This window comes from Aphelocoma coerulescens, chromosome 11, assembly GCF_041296385.1.
Source record: "Aphelocoma coerulescens isolate FSJ_1873_10779 chromosome 11, UR_Acoe_1.0, whole genome shotgun sequence".
NCBI lineage: Eukaryota > Metazoa > Chordata > Aves > Passeriformes > Corvidae > Aphelocoma > Aphelocoma coerulescens.
In genome coordinates, this window is record NC_091025.1 from 14,498,985 (window position 1) to 14,515,703 (window position 16,719).

Here is a 16,719-nt window from a genome sequence, read left to right on the forward strand (position 1 = left end):
AGGGGATGCTTTGGTTTTCATTTGTCTTTGTCAAGTTACAGCATTTTATCTTGTTTAACGTTGGCATCAGGAATGTCATATCTGGTGGATGGGTTTTTTCCTGAATGACATCAAATGTATTACTTGGAGGTCTGAGATGTTAGTTGAAGTGACAGAAGTATTGCTTTATTCAAGTTTTCTGGGATTCCAAAGCTTAAAAAAATCAGTATGTTATATAGATGTTGAAAATAGAACAGTTTAAGAAATTATGAAATCCTGAAAATGGCATTTCTGAGCCTTGTTAATAATATCATAGATAGCAGAATATCATAACATCAGTATAATTGAAAACAAAACACAAGTTTGGGAGGACAGCAGATTTAGTAGGGATTTACTCTTTACATTCTTTATTTCCTTGACCTTTGTTTGTAAGAAAGAAGTTAAGATCCTGCAATCAAGGACTGTTCTTCTTTGTTAGGGTTGGTATTCTGAATTTTTTGGGATCCAGTATGGATCATGTGGAGTATGTGGAAAAAGGGAACATCCAAGTACTACAGCAGTGTGATTGTAGATCATGGAGTTCCCCAAAGCCAGGTTTTTAAGGTGAATTTCCTACAGCAATCAGCCTTTTTGTATGTACACTGTGCATATTAATTATTTTTGAATTCACATTAAAATTAGGCATTTTTTGTGAAACCCTTAAAACCCATGTGTGAATTTCGTTTCAAAAGGAAACTGCAAATGGTGTCTGACCTGCTCTCTTCTTTCTTCATTTAATATTTATATTGTGTGTGGAATAAAAGCGATGCAGTGCTTTCCAGGAACTTCAGCATCTGGCCTGCTTCCAGCATGTTTGTCTCTAGCCAATGTTCTGGAATAGCTGGTGATTATTTACCTGTGTAAGTGATTAAACACATTCTCATTACAAGTGAAGCTTAGCGGGGCTTTTGCTTATGGTCCAGGACAACACGTTCCTCATCAGTGTTTTTTAATAACTTATCTCTTTCTCCTTCTCTTCCATTTCATTTCTGTTCAAGACATTTTCTGACTCTGCTGACCATGTTAATCTTCAATAGTGCCCGAGGGATTTTGCTGTCTGCTCCTTTGGCATAGTCCTAAATTAGCTCCGTTCACATTTGTTCAGGATATAGCACTGAACATACACTGTAGTATGGAATAGGACAATCTCTGCTCTTCTCTTGGATAATTAGTATTCCAAGATAGTCTTTCCTGTGACTGGCGATTTCAAATCAGAACATTTGTTGGCACGATATTAGTTTTTTCTTCCTTGCTACCAATCCACAGAACATTTTGTCAGCAGAGGCAGCCGTTTGACTCAGCTCATCCTGCCCTGACAGATTGCTTGGTAGATAGAAGTGTTAGATTCCATTTTCCTCAGCAAAGCTCAAACTAAACAAATAATTCAATTCCCATATCGATGCTGGGCCCCATCCACATTTTATCCAGGCTGGACAGATGTAGCTCTCTAAAGATAGTTCAGTGGGGCTTTTTTGTTTGTTTTCGTTCTGCTTTTACTCCTTCCCAGTGCCCTCTTGTGAACACCTCATTGGGAGATAACGGTGGGTACTTATTATCACATTTAAATTAACTGCCCAAACATAGTTTCTTCAGGCTTTCATGTCATCATACTTGTAGTCACACCTGCTGACTTCCAGTCCTCAGCTCCTGGAAAAAACCTCTGGGTAGCCAAATATGCAAGGATGGACTTGCTCACTCACTGACTGGTTGGGGATTTACTGAGCTGCTGTCCTGTATGTCCTATGGCTGTATGAAATCAGACTTAATGTTAAGATATTTCATCCATAGCTTTCTTTTGCCTACTGTTCCTGTTCTGTCCCATGCCACAAAAGTTCAATGATGCAGCAAGTACCAGGAGACTCCACAGTATTGAATGGGGAAAAGAACGGTTTTTTGCCTGTATGTCCACAGTGTGCCAGAGTTTAGTTTTTTCAGAGTGAAAACATCCATATGTATGTTTCAGGATGACATTTTGTTACTTATGGTTGAAATGCTAAGATGAAATGCATGTTTCTCTCAGTATGTTCTCTTTTCCTGTGTGGAAGGGTGGAATGATGAGAACTAGAGAAACTGCTGAAGGACTCCTTGTGACAGGAAACAGCTTTTTAATGCAGCAATGAACACTTGTTTATTCAATGTTGCTTTCAACTCCAGTCTCTCATTCATAGAGGAAGAGAGAACAAAAACTAGAAAACAAAAATCTGATTAATCTAAGGGTATTGAATGCTTGTTAAAATTCACCTGTCCCGGAATGTCCATTTATCATGATTATGACTGAACAACTAAGCTAGGAAAGGTGCTGTTTCTTCATTTGATGCAAAATCATGATTTATTACCCTGTGTTTTAGTAATGGTTAAATCTAATGAACGTTTCTGCATGACAAATCATTTGTCTTCAGAGTAAAATTAGACGTTATTCTTTCATGTAGAACATTACACAGCAATGCATGGGATACAGAAATCTTGTATCACTAAATTATTGCCAAGGTACTGGCTGCATATATAAAGAACATGTGTGCATTAATGTTTTAATATTATATAGTCTCCTGTTTGTAAAATTATGTAAATATTGTCATTTGACCTAATCAGTTTGCAAAGTACATTTTCCTTCATGCTTATAAATTCCTGTCATAGATCTGAAAAACACATATCTTGATGAATAATTGGCTTCTTTGTCCTTTCATTGTATGTACATATAGAAGTAGCATGTTCAATCTTTATTTAGTGGGTTCTGTATTTAATACTGGTACTTCCTACCTGAACAGTGCAGCTGCACTTTTCTTTTTTCTTTTTCTTTTTTTTTTTTTTTTAGGAGGAGATATTTTAATATTACTGCTGCTCATTTGCTTCCAGACTGCTCTTTACAGAGATCCTCCTGAGTAATTTTACAGTACAGGCAGATGCCAGGTTGGGGTCTTGATGCTGCTCCTTTAACAGAAGCTCCATGGATTTCATAAAGGATAATCATTCTTTAAATGTTCTGGTAGCAAAAAGATGATGTAAATTATTCCACAGACTTCTGTGGAAGTCTGCCTTCTTTATTATTCTAGCACTGCTGTAGTACCATATGTTTCAACCTGCTTCTAGGCTCTTTTAGTCATCAGAAAAACTTCGGGCAGACGGTGTTCTAATTAAACCTAAAAAACCTTAAAATTTGCTGTAAACTGAGCCAATTCTCTGATTGTGAGATTAGATTGTGCTAGAACTGGGGCTTACAGAAGACCTCATGCTTCAAATGTTTGTACTCTGGCCTCTCCCATTGTGCACAGTGATTTATTGTTAGCAGTAGCACTGTACACTTAAGAGTAGAAGCAGCAGGCCAGCCCTGGGTTGTGTTTTACTGAGTACTGTGCTACAGAGGGGTTTCTGATCCCCTGAGAATCTGCTCTAGAGTCTCTCCTAGTGGTGTTGGAGAGCAGGGAGTGCAGGAATCAGAGTTGGTTCTGGATGAGGAAAGGGACAGTGCTTTGGTGATGCTCTGCCTGGTTCTGCTGGCAAAGCCCCTGTCCTGCTGATGGGAATGCTGGTGTGAGTGCCACAGGAGCTGGACCAGGTGACAGGGAATTAGAAGGCACTTAGAGGCAGCCAGCTGACCTCCCAGCCCAGCTGCTCTCACCTCTGACCATTCCTTATGGAACTGGCTTCCTTTGCACCACAGGCTCACCGATGCCCCTGAGAAACAGAGGGATCCGCTCAGAGGATCAGCTGCTGCTGGGATCAACACTGGGCTGCAGTGAGGACGTGCCTTGTGCAAATAGGAAAGGGTCTGTGCTGCAGGGCTGTTAGCTCCACGTGAGAAGCAGTATCTGTGAAATGAAGCTGTTAACTTTACAGGAGAATAAGAAAATAAAAGTACTTTCTGTACTCTCAGTATTTTTCAGCATTTGGTATTATTTCATATATATATATATATATATTCAGTACTCAGTGAATTGATATAATTATTTTCCATTAGTCTCGGGTCAAGAGCTTAGAAATCCAGTGAAGGTGCAGTAATACTTTTTTGTTCTTTGAAGCTATTGAATTAATTTGGTTAACACATTTCAGTCTTTGCAGTCAACAAGGTGGTGATTTTAAATGAAAGTTGGGAATGCTATGCCACTATTTCATTGTTAGTGCTTGGTTGAAAGTCCCAATTATGGCAAGATTCATAATAAGACTTGATAACAAAGCAGCAGCTGAAGTGAGAGGCTGGAAAGATAGATGAAAAGTAGGTAAAATAATTAGCTGTCTCACAGGTGATGTGGGAAAAAAAGCATCTCAGGATAACTACTACTGAAAGCATTATGTGCAAGCAAAGGTAAGACAATTACTAGGTAATAGTTGTTGCAGAATCCCTCACAGTTTGGGTATAAACATGATTTTAGTGTCTGCATCTGTTACAGAGGGGTCTTTTCCTAGTGGAATGCATCAACTTCCCCCTGAAACTTTTTTTCCCCTTTTTGTTTTTTCTCTTTCACTTCTTACCTAGGAGGTAACTTGGTGCTTCATCTTAATTACACAGTGTTGTTTCAGTACTTTGGACATACAAATGTCTTTGTCAGACCAGGTGGTGACATCTGTATTAGCCTATTTTAAATCTCTGTTGTAGCAAAAAAAAAAAACTTAACTGTTCCTTCCCCCTTGGCTTGATATTGTGCATGTTTCAGCATGAATTGTTCTGCCCATTAAATGTTCACGTTTTATACCCCAAAACATTATGATACAGGCACAGACTACCCAACCTTTCCCATCTGCTGTGGGGTAGATGCTGTTTCCCTTAAGTTCATTCCTTTTAGGATAGTAAAAAACATCTCAGGATAGGTTAAATGTCGGTATACTCTGTGTTACCTGAGAGGCTGAAATTTTGGGTTGTGTTTTCCCTCTCCAGTGCAGGGAACAGGAAGGGATAATGGCCAGTGCTTCTGGGAGCTGTTCTGTGCCTTCTGCACAATGAGACAGAGCTCTGTGTTTGTTATTTCCTGGGCTGCTCAGAAGGTGGAACCATGGGGAGCTCAAAAGATCACTAAAGTTTAGTTGAAGAAACTAATGAGCTTTTGGAGGGGGGGTTGTTTGATTCTGTAGGTGAATATTCAGCTGTGTAAATTACAGGAAGATATTTGATCCCAACTTCACAAATGGTGAAGTGCAAGAAGTCTGTCTGGGGTTTTTATTGTCTGGGGGTTTTTCAGCATCTCTGAACTCTCTGTACTTTCTAGTAAATATGACATTGCCTACCACTGATACCAGCATTGCTTAGTACAATAGCAGAGCTATTGTATTTTAAGGCAACTTAAAAAAAACCCCAAACCCAGCCTTCCAGGTTTGAAAATAATAATGAATCATTCTGTTGTTTATTTTTTCTTAATGTTTGTTTTCTTATTAAACAGTGCCTGCAAAACAGTGCTTAAGCCTTGTTGCCCTCAGCAGTGGTTTTTACCTGTGACATCTTATTGAATTTACAGGGAAGATGTAGAAGGCACAGTGTTAAAAAGGGTAAGAATCTATACCTCCTGGGAGATCTTTGAGCAAACATGGTCCTGGAAGAGATTTGAAAGCCTCTATGCTCTCTTTGCAGCAATGGTCAAGTGTATGTACTTGGATTTTTTTGGCCCTTGAATGAGTGGTTGAAGCATTAATTTTGCATTTCATCTGATCCTCTGTGGGTGCTTCATTATCCCATAGGTCTGGAAGTTTCCTGTAGTGATCCTCTGTCAATGGTGATGGGAGTGTACACAATAGTACAGGCCTGTATTTCCATGACTAAAGCTTTTTTTTGCCTTTTTAGCTATGGATAATTTTCTGTTTGTGTCCACAAAATTTACACAGCAGTATGTTTCAGCACTTAGTGCATTTCCAGTCTTGAGTTAGCTCTGGTTATATTTTCAGCATAAATCATAAGTAGCAAACGATGTTACACTGCGGAAAAGTAGGAAAATCCAGAATTCATGGTGTTCTAACTTGTAACAAATACCCTTAGCAGGACTGGACCACTTCTCTGGTTGTTGATAACTGCCCACCCTTCTAAAGAACAACACCTCAGCTTAGTGTCAGAGAGCTGTGGACAATCTTCTGAGCAGACAGTATGTGTTTTCTGAACAAAAAGGTGAAAATACTATAAAATACATTTTGCAGATTCTCAGTGTAAGAGCTCATACTCATGCATGTTGGAATTTTATTTCCAAACTGTGGAGGTGAATGCTGGTTGGATTTGCCTGCGGGAGGAGAATGTTATTGTTTCTTATATTTGTTATATAGACACCAGATTCAATTATGAATTCTGAAGAAGGAAGCTATGTTTATTACAGAAACTGGAAGAGACAGTAAAACACAAGGTTTGGGGTTTGACTGTTGGTTGCATCAACAGGGGGAAAAAAAATTAATTATATATTTGAGAAGATTGGACCAATAAATCATCACCTCCTAAACAGCTTCCCTGTTTTTTAACTGAACTATTTATCAGAGTTGATAAAGCCTGTGGGACAAGAGAAGGTCACTTGCTTCTCTGTAAAATGCAGGGATGGGTAAATAGTACTGAGAAGTGCTAATGTGCCTGTCTGTTTGCTGTCTGCTTTTGCTGGAGTCAGAAAGGATGTGGAGTTCCCAATGGATTCCAGAGCACCTCCTGCTGCCTTCATAAGAGATCCCCTGTCTTGGCATTCCCCTTTACTTTCCAAGGGAGATCCTGTGTGTTTGCCATGCTTATGTGGACTTGCACTTTTTAATTTGAACATTTTATCAGACTTTTATTTTAAATAGAAAGAAAAGTATTACTAGGAGTAGATGATGGAAGAGACATTTCAAGCAAACAGTCCCTTAAGCATAGAACAGGCAATAGAAAGATTAGAAATTTCTCCAAAGCAAAGTAATCCCCAAGAATCCTCCTTGTTCCTTAAGAGCCCACCATATTAATTTAACAACAAGCTTCCTCCCTTAAGCAGGGTCTCATTTCTCTGTTTTCAGGAGTTCAGATCCTCTTTCCCCCTCCCTTGGTGCCCTTTTGACTTTGAATAACATTGGCAAACTTCGAAGGGGACAAAGTGTCACTTTTCAGAGTTCTGACAGGATACCTCAGTGGTCAGTCAGTAGAGCAATGCCCTAAAGGCATGTCTCAAATTCCCAGATTTTGACTTGCATTCCCAGGGAACAGATTGAAGAAAATATACTAAATGTGCTGTGTATGTGCTCATGTAAATGAACAAACTCTTCTGAAAATAGTGGTGTGTCACAGGGGGGAAAAAATGAGATGATGACAGAAAAATTAGGCTAAGCTGTGTTTTAAAACTGAAATACATATCTTGATACACGTCAGAAACCAGTCTTAACTTTTATGTGGCATTTTATCAGAACTCTGGATTTGGTGTTTGCATTATGCCACAGAGCTCCCTAGCTTGTAGAGGAATTTATCTAAGAGGATTTGGGACTTAGAATTCAGGCCTAAAGCTATGCTTGTCCATCAATAGACTGTGGGTATCTCTATACTTCTAGTTCTGCAGTTAATTAGCTGGGTTTTTTATGGGCTCAGGAGTTCTTGTGCTATTTTTATTGGTCTCTCTGCTTAATAGTAATAAAATGGTGTAACAAAGCTTTAGAATTGGTAATGTTTTGATACATGGGGCAACATTAGTATTTGAAACAGCAATACTAATTTGTATTGTCCCTATTTGCTGAACACTTGGATTAAATTTTTTGTCTCATAGTCATTTAATATGCTGAGTTTTAAACATTCACAGCTCAATTCTCTCTTGTTCCCCTGAGGTTGCCAATGTTATATTTTTCCAAATTGAGTTCTGTATCTTTCTAGTTTAATGACAGTGGTTTTTGATCTCTGATCTCATGTAATTGTATGGATTTCTTCCACTGATATTCTGTAAAATTCTGCTTCTTTATTCATATTGAGGCTGCATAAGTTACTTCCATAGATTCCTTTTCCTTTCTTTTCTGACTTGTATTTGGGCCTGTGTTTGAACACTGATTGAATACATGACAGGAGTGACTCGGAAGGGTACAGGCAGCTCAACTGCACAGCTCAGTGCTTCAGTGTGGGGCAGGAATTTGTGTTGGTGGAGTTGTGCATTGTAAAAGGCCACTTCAAAGGTCAGTATTATGTGTGAGTCAGCCCCTCAGGTTGTTATAGGACCCTGCTGGGCAGACTGGCCCAAGCGTTCCCTCAGCATGTTGGTAGTGCTGGTGATTGCTGTACATTTGTGACTTTCATACCCAACTACTTTTTGAAGAGAAGTAGAATATTGAGGATGCTTATTAGAGACAGATTTTCTTCCTCTCCCTTTTGTCCTCATTATCAACACTTCCCTGCTAATTATTCACAAATGCATTAAAACATCTTCATCCAAACCTGATACCTAGCCACCAAAAATGAGACTCAAATGAAATTTCTCAAAACTATGTGTAGTAAGCAAGGAAAACATCTTGTTAAAAACGTATCTGTTTATTTACTCGTTAGCCTTAGCCACTGTGATGTAGGAGAGCTTTCATTTACTAAGCTTAGTTGCTTTGTCAATGCTGCTGCATTTAGCTGAATTCTTCCTAGTGAAAAATGGATAATGAACATTATACTTTAGTCTTATTATTTATCTGTGTATGAAAAGGGAAGAGGACAATGTCCTAAAAGCAAATACCACAGACCTTGCCTTGAAGACAGCTACTTTCTATTAAATGCATTAGATTCAAAGCAATAAATTAAAAGGCTTATTGAAATTCTAAGCATTATTTCCATTCTCATTTTACAGTAATCTATAAAATGGGCTCTCTCTTGATAAAGCTCCAAGAAATTGTTAGTGATTCACTCTCTGCCTGGGTACACTGTTGCTATTGCAAGTGGTTTGGCTGTTTATTTTATTTTACTGCTCTGAGTTGAGTGGCATTGCTGAGGAACCCTTTCTTTTCATCTTCTCACCCCTACTACTTCTTTTAGCTGTGTCAATGGATGGAAACTCTAATTTTGTGATGGATGGAGCCTCAAAATGGGATGTCATGTTAAGACTCAGAACGGGGAGAACTGTGTTGGTGCTGCCTTTTGTGTTCTTTCCTCAGGCTGTTCGAGGTCAGAACTCATGGGTTAAGGCAGGTATTGTGCAGTTGGGTTGTAACAAATATGCAGAGGAGCTGAAAACATTATGCTACAAAAGAAATGGATGTATTTGAGAAAATGAGAGGTTTTAGAGTAGGAATGCAATAGGAAACTATTAGCAGGTGAAACTCTTGTTAAATCAACTTTGCTTCTGAATCTGATATACAAAAAATCACGTTACCTGTTACAAGAGCAAGTATTTACAGTTCTTTGGACTTCCTGATTGAAGTATAGATTAAAAATGCAATGTAGTATTAACATGGCAGTTCCTCACTAGATGGCCTCTGTTACGGTTAAAGTTATTTGCAACTCAGGATCTGTTCTGTTGCTGAGTATATAAAATTATTTTTTTCTCACTGCGTGTCATGTAGCACATTTGCCTGACTCAGTGCAGGTAGATCTAAGGAAACACTCCTTGCAAATCAACCCATTTATTAACTCCTCAATAAATTATAATATTAACTTGCATTCCACCTGTGTTGTAACAGGCTGAGAGAATGTTGCAGATTGGCAATTGCAGGTCTTCCTGCTGGTGTTACACCCAGAAGCTTTGATTCCCATCTTTCTTCTAAGTTAATGAAGTGCCACTCAGTGGTGTTACTGTCATGACTCATGAAGTGAGTAACAGCTGCATCCATTAGCAGCATATTAGCCGTTCATTCTCTGACCCTGGGTTTAATAATAGCTCTGCCCAGTGCGTCAGTGAAAATAAAGTATTGAAAGAATGGCCGTTATTAGCCGAGGATTGCTCCTCTTAACAATCCTTCATGTGCAAACTTTTGCCATCTTCTGTTTTCATGAAGGGAATTGGCAAGGCTGGTACTCAGAACTGCTCAGTCCAAGTTTGGAGGTTCTTCCAAGACTAAATGAACTGCATCAGGCTCACTTGGAAATTGGAGTTCTCCTTTTGCCAGGTAAAATTCAGTCCCAGGTCCTCGTCCTGTCAATTGCAGTTAATGCAACAGAACATCTCCCTGCTCTGTGTGAGGCTTCTCTTGTGCTTAGTGCTCCAAGGGCACATTTCCAGTGGATCCCAGCCAGTTCTCTGGCTTTCCATGGAAGACTTGCAAGTGTTCTGATACAAACATCTAATTGCCCCTTTTGGAGCTACAGCATCCTTACAATGATCAGTTGAGCAGATCAATATCTCCCTTCTAACACTGACATGCCCAGTATTGGGTGGTTGAAATTTCCAAACAGTTAATTAAAAGATATTGCTGAAATCTCATCCAGTAGCTGAAAACAACTTTAAACCCTCTGAGAAGCACTGGTAGACTAACCTGATAATTTCAGTAGGTTTTATAACTGTGTTAACAAGCATGCAGCATGTGACTGCTGTGTAACAATGGGATTTGGCTTTTTTTTTTTTTTTTCTCCAGAAGATCGTGTCCTTTGTGGGGGGGAATAAAGGCATCTCTGGAAACTATTTGTTAATTTCCACAAAAATCCATCAGTGATAAGTTTGGGTGAGATGCAGTGAGGAGAAGCAGGCCCTAGCACCTTGCATCTGATTGTGTCGACATGGAGAACCATGGTCAGAGCATGGAGAGGAAATCCTATTCTAAAAGGATTAATGGAAAGCTTGTCTGGCATCTCTGCTGGATCTACTAAAAGCTGAAGAAGAGGATCAGATGTGAAAGATTGAATTTAAAAGATCTCTATTCACACTTTCTTGTGCATAATGATTTGGAATAAAAGAAAATGTGAGCGTTGTAACATACCGAGTAACTGCCACTGGTGATGAATTGTGTTTACAAGCTACCATTCTCCTGATGTGCATAAGTACCTTCCTCGCCTGGCAGTGATCACATTGCTCAGTGGCAGTAATCCAGGGCTGTAGTTTCTTGCAGAGCTGAGCCTGCAGTTGTGGAGCCATTTCACCTGGAAAGCAGGTAAAATGGAAACTTTCTTCCCCGGTGGCATTTTATGGGAAAACATCAAGTTGCAGTAGGTGTATCATCCTTCAGCTGTTTGACTTAGTAGAAATCAATGATAAATTCATATCCTCAACTGGAAAAAATAAATCAATTAATAGCCAAAAAAGGGCAAAATCAATACAATGTATAAAACAGTGTCGGCCTAATTAAAATGTCCTGTGCACCTCAAAATTACTTAATGCCTAAAACTACTGAATAGCAATTCCCAGTCTGCCAGAGGAGGAAAATAATAATGATTAAAAAGTGCAGGCCCCCATCATCTGCAATACCTAGTTTAAAAGGAGCTTCCTTTTGGATTAGGAGCTGAGAGCATGTAACTACAATAACTCTAGAGGTTGCCTTTCCTAAATTGTTCAGCCCAAATCCTGCTGACCTTGGAGCAGCTTTGAGGCTGTGTTTCCCTGTGTGTGAAGTCTTCTTACAATTATCTGACAATTATCCTGTTATGTCAGTCTTGAGCAAGTTTTCCATTAATTTTTTCAGCCTGCTGTTTCTTTTCTTTCAGAGCACACCTATTTAAATGTTGCTTTTACAACAAAAACGTGTTGTTTATATCTTGGCTTCCCCAGATATGTTCTAGAATTGCCCTGGGCAGTGATGAAGCATTTGGAGCTGACACTTCCTCGCACCTCTTTGTTTCACTTGTGAGGAAGATACCTCTGGATTCTATCTCTGTTCTTCTAATAGTTTATTTAGACTTATCTTGTTCATACTGGTAACTCTGGATGTTTTGTGAGAAAGGGAAAAATAAGGTAGGAAATATGAAGAAAGGAAGCAAGCACTCATATAGTGATTATCATTAGTATCCACTGTATTGTTCTGATGGTAACAAATGAAACAATGCCATAAATGTAGCTGCATTGTAGGGTATATTATTTTATTATTTGTTCATTGTTGCTACAACAATATGTCAAATTTATTTTTTTTCCATCTTCTGCCTGCTAAAGTAAACAGTAATACTAAATACGTTGTGCATCACCTTGGCTGTTCTACCTGGTTTAGATTTGATTTGTTTTTCCTGAAGTACAGTTATAATGATAGCTTCAGGAAAAGACTAATGGACGACTTATCTCAGTGTATAAGGGACTTTTATCAGTATGGTTATTCTTATTTTGATAGAGCATCTGTTACACTCTTTTGTTTGCAGGAAGATAAGCAAATTGCTACTGTTTTCTAGTGTGGACAAGAGCTCTGTTTGGCAAGTTCTAACATGAGTGAGATGCCTAAAATCTAAAGATGGGAAGACAGCTGTTACTGATGAAATTTAGTAGGGCTCAAAAAGAGGAACCGAAAACAAGTGAGATGCAAAGTCATAACCCTGCCATAGTTTTTAAATGGGTGGGATTTGTTTTAAGCTCCTTTTAGGCTCTGCTCTAAAAAAGATTCACTAAGAGAGGAAATAATTAGATGCTACTTCACTGAAATGTCTGCCTGGACAGATTTCCTCATTCTGTGGTAACATGAGCGTTGGAAATCTTGTGATCTAAATAGCACTAATGCTGCTGCTTTAAAGATATCAGTGTGAGGGCAGGTTTTGTGGAAAAGTTGTTCTGCCAGACCAAGTTTGGACTGATGGTTGAGGGCAGTCAGATGGAAGTGAAAGATAAAATTTTAAATCCTTACACCAAATGTGGTGGACACTGATAGTCAGAGATGGCACATCTAACTGTTTTGGTCAGAGTACACCTCGTTCCTTCCTATTCACCACATTTCTGCCCTAGTTCACCAAAGAGTGACTTCAGATTGGTAGCCCCATAATGTACAATACATTGTTATTATTACAATAATCAATATTGATTGAAGTAAATATTTGATACTAGAACATTGGTGTTATATCCTGTAATATCTATATTGAGTTAACTGCTTTTCTGATTATACAGAAAACTGAATTTCATTTTAGGAGTTAAGAGCCACTGAGTTAGCATATGATCCCAAGCCACTCAAATTGATCTGGATTATTTGGGTTTTTTTGGCAGCGCTAACATATCCAGCTGTGGAGGGTTTGTTTGCTTTAGTGTTTTATTTTTAGTATTGCAAACCAAATAACCATGTCCAGCTACAGAAACTGCTTGGATTGAATCATAAGTGGCTACGACTCTTCTAGTCTTCAAATATTTGTTGATAAATGCCAGCAAAGGAGACACTTTAAGGCACTATGAAAAAAAGCAAATAAACACAATAAAAAAATGCAAGTTAAAATGAATGTCTCTCCTTTGGTACTGCAGACTAAGAAGTCCATCTGGTCTGTAGCTGGTAATAATGTAGACTATCAAGTTTTGGTAGGGTTTGGAGATTCATTTTTGTTGTTTTGATTGTTTTCTGAATGTGTCAGGGCTTTCACAAAATGGGAGAGATGCATTCTCTGTGTTGACTCTTTGGAGGCTGTAGCAAAAGGCTCATGTCTACATGACAAGAGCAGAGCATTTATCAGGATATCGGTGCTCTGGGATCAGCCATTTGATCCCAGAGTAACACAGGACAGTGATGGGAAGGCCTTCCTTGACAAGTCCTTTCTCATTGTTTTGGGTATGCAAAGAGGTGTGCAGGCTGTACAGATGACAGTTTCATTCTATTAATGCTTCTCTAGCTCCTAAAGACCTTTCTTTTCCATATATTAAACATGTTTGTTTGTTTGATTTTTCTTTTTTTATGAGAAACCTTTTTCTTCCTTGATAAAGGCATCAGTGTTGCTGTGTGGGGCCCTCTGCTCTCCCAGCCAAGCTCTGCCTGCTTGGTCCAGTTTCCAGCCCAGCGAATGAAGCACCCCACAGCCTTTTCACACATCTGGGAAATGGGTAAATGTACTCATCCAGAAAGTGGCAGCACTGATCTTTGCAAAAAGTTGTGAGCTCCATGCAGAGCTGTAGCATGTGTGTTTTTTAATTTTGTCTTCTAAAAACTTTAAATAGATTGTTGAGTGGGTTCCTGAAAATTGTTGAGGTATTCCCTCTTTTTGATATTTATTGAATTCATTAATCACTGTTTTTTGGGAAACTCTATTTCCTGGCTCCCATATTTCCATATTTCCCATTCGCTTCCTTCAGGGATTACAGCTATAGCAGTATAATTATGTACTTGAAAAAAGCACAGAAAGTTTCAGTGGGGTAAGACATTCCTGTCGAGAGCAAGGCTGTGTTGTTTACATATAGAAATTAGACTATTGACAGTGTTAATGGTGTTTAAAGTAGACATTTAGAGATGCCACTGTTTGTGTATAAATGTTTTATAATTAATTGGAAGTACACTTGAGGAAAGCTAAGCTGATGGGATCATAACCATAAGGCTGGTTTGTTGTCCTGATTGGTACATTGTGTGTCTAATTGTTTGTTGATCTGGCGTGGCTCACAGATGCATTTAATGATTCCCACTTGGGTTGCCTTGGTTTGCATTGATCTTCCCAGACACATGGGAGCATGAGATGTGAAGGATGTGGTTTAATTAGGCTGAAGCTTTATTAATGTAGCTCATCTGGGAGCTCTTCAGCAATAACTTATAAAGTACAGGTCATGATGTCTTGAGTTGCTGCCAGCTGGTAGAAGTTTGCATTTGCCTCCCCAGGCTTTTGCTGGGCACCTGCTGCAACCCCATATGTGAGGATTAAAGTGCTGGAGGTCTCCTAGCATGGCAGTAAGAGTTAGACTGTGACCTTATACATCCCTTGCTAGTTCTTTCTCATTGTGGAACCAGGTCTCTCTTGATCAGTGATCTGCACTGTGCAGCTGATGGACATTGATTAGTTTATTTGTCCTGCCCAAGGCTTCTGGATTGTTAATAGTTAATAGATTTTACAAAACACACTCCTTGAGGGGAAGGAACTTGCTCCCAAAGGTCTCAAATCAGATATGATTATGGTAAGTAGTCACTGATTTTCATTAATGCTTTTCCTGCCCCTGATTTACAGATCTTCTGGTTTTGTACCCCTGTAAAGGGCTAAGTTCTCCACTGCAGTATTTCAGATCAGTTCATAGTTAGTATTATAGAAAGGGCCTGTGTCTGTCACCAGTATTTGTGTGAGAGCTCATACAGTATTCCTACCCACCTATCCAAATAATCTCTGCATCTGTCTGCTTTTTATCACTGGAAATTTTAGAATGGGCAGAACTGGCCCCAGTTCAGCCCTCTTCTGTCATTCTTCTGTTCTGAACTGCAGTGAAATGAAATTAGACTTGTGGGTCTTCTGTACCCAGCCACAGCTGGTCAGTGCTGATGCCACCTTTTGAGGAGCTCCTGTGCTCCAGGAGGAAAAGTTCAGCAGAAGCAGGCATGTGTGGACAGCAAGTATTTCGTTTTTTTGATGGAGATTAGTTTAAAATAATTGTGTTGTGGTCCTATCCACGCCTACTGCAATGCTTTTTTGTTCTTTTTTTTTTTTTTTCCAGCTGTCAAACACTGAACATTGCAGTGTAGTTGCATATCCTTTTTCTTGCAGGTTTTTTTCCCCTTTGAAGAACATTTAAGAAGTTAAGATGCTTTCTGTTTGCCCTCTTTTTCTGCAGGACTCATCTGCTGTTGCTGAGGAGGGACACATGGAGTGTCAGGTCTTGGCTGCTCCCTCCCTGTTGTGAGCAGTTGTACTGCAAAGCAGCGTATAAATCTTTCTGTGCAGGGTTTTACTTGGTTTGATGGATATGACCCATCCTGTAGCATTACCAGTGACAAAGTAATTCAGCACCAGGCAGTATGACTGTTCTGATCACGAGGGAATGGCTTAAGCTGAAGGTTATAAGGTCCACACAGCACTGCAGGATGCAGAACTGTGAGTGATTGCTGTGCACTGCTGCCTGCTTCCCTGCCCTCGTGCCCTGCAGTCATTCTTGTCATCCCAGCAAAGGGAATAATTAAATCCTACTCAGTTTTTCCTGTTAATCCAGATACAGCCTAAAGCCCTGCCTTTGAGGTAGGAGGAGTGTGGTTTAGGATCCATTTTTAACATGTGCTATGGTATTGTGTTTTTCTGGATGTGGACCAGTTTGTACACACTATGTTTTTAACATGCTATTTTAAATTATTACATACTTCCACCGAGTGTAGCAATTTCTGATTGTTCCATTTCTTTTAGAAGGATGCTGTTGGTAACTTTTAAAATAATCTGTATCGAACTGTAGAGTATAAACTTGTATAGCTGAAAAAAATTTTTTGTTAGGTGGATTCTATGTTCAGTTCAGAGGCAGGTCTTCTTATGTGAGCATGGGAAGGAATTTGGATGAAAAGTGCATGTAATGTCTGGATATGTCTATGAAGCATATGAAAGATTGTGCAAATAGATGGTTACTTCTTCATAAGCACAAAACTTTTGCCACTAATCCTTTTATTTTTACAATATCAAAAGCAACACAGTAGACTAGTTCTAGCATTTATGTGCTGTTATTATACAAATGTTTAGGAAAGCAAATTGGATTACCTAATCATGAAGGGAGGTTAAAACCAGAGTCTTGATTCTTCTGCTATGCTTCGAAATTATGTTGTCTCTGTAGCATTGGTTTGATAGAAGAATAATTTGCATGTTAACTTGTTTAGTGCAGTGATGGTGCTTGTTGTAGTATGCATGGTTAATTAGGAATCTGGAATCGTATGCAGCTAATGCCTTGTTTGTTCTCAGCTGGCCTGTGCTTGCATAAACTGTTAGAAAATGCTGCATGAGCACAATTCCTTTGGAATTAGGTTATAGTTAAATTGTAAATAATTTAGTCTTTT

The 16,719-nt window shown here is 39.0% G+C and overlaps 1 long non-coding RNA gene across 1 annotated transcript in view; it reads left to right on the plus strand.

Annotated features, from left to right (window-relative positions):
• LOC138116982 (uncharacterized) overlaps window positions 1-10,951 on the plus strand; it is a 157,583-nt gene extending 146,632 nt beyond the window's left edge. The window contains exons 2-3 of the long non-coding RNA XR_011154432.1: window positions 9,892-10,002; window positions 10,468-10,951. This is a non-coding gene — a long non-coding RNA (uncharacterized lncRNA). The remainder of the gene's footprint in view (window positions 1-9,891; window positions 10,003-10,467) is intronic.
• The last annotated feature ends 5,768 nt before the right edge of the window (window positions 10,952-16,719 follow it).